This window comes from Octopus bimaculoides, chromosome 1 (assembly GCF_001194135.2).
Source record: "Octopus bimaculoides isolate UCB-OBI-ISO-001 chromosome 1, ASM119413v2, whole genome shotgun sequence".
In the NCBI taxonomy this organism is placed as follows: Eukaryota; Metazoa; Mollusca; class Cephalopoda; order Octopoda; family Octopodidae; genus Octopus; species Octopus bimaculoides.
Genome location: NC_068981.1, coordinates 167,092,172 through 167,092,980, shown reverse-complemented (window position 1 = coordinate 167,092,980; position 809 = coordinate 167,092,172).

Sequence of the window (809 nt, the reverse complement as noted above, 5' to 3'; positions counted from 1 at the left end):
ACTCTCCTTCATTTTCTACAATGCTCTTCCATCTTTCTGGTAGACTTGTAAGGCCCCTCTTCCAAAATTCACTTGTCCATCATGAAAAATACTCTTCTAGTACTGTTCTGACCTCATCTACAGAATTCATATTTTTTCCATCTAAATAATTTTGAAGACTGCAGAATAAATGATAATCGAATGGGGCAATGTCCAGTGAATATGGCGGATGGGGCATTGTTTCTCATTCAAACTGCTCCAACCTTTGGAATGTCATCCTCGCTGTATGTGACTAAGCATTATCCTGATGGGAGAACACCTTTGGCCTGTGGATTAGGCTGAGGGTGGGGAAAGAGGTAGGGTATGTGGGTAGGCAAAGAGTGGGGTAGAGGTGGGGTATGTGGGAGAGGGTGCAGGGGATGGGATGGGGTGGGATGGGAAGGATAGGGAAAGTGGGGTAGGAATGTGTAGGCGTGGGGTGGGCTTATGAAGGAGGGTTGATGATGAAGGTGGGAAAGGGAAGGTGGGTATGAAAGAAGAGAGAAAGAGAGTAGGGGTGGAGAAGTAGAAATCAGAGCAAGAGAGGAGAGGAGGGTGGGAGGAAGTAGGAGGGAGGTTGGGAGGAAGTAGGAGGGAGGGAGAGAGAGAGGCAAGAGGAGGAGCTTAGATGAAGAGGGGAGGAGAGTTGAGCCCATGTGGTGCAAAGGAGCGAAGAGAGAAGATTAATCCCTGTTCACGGCACAAACAGGAGTCCGGATGGCCCCTGTGCAAGGACAATCTGAACACGGACAGGTAGAGCGGAAATGGCGTGAGACCGAGGTGTCATTGCC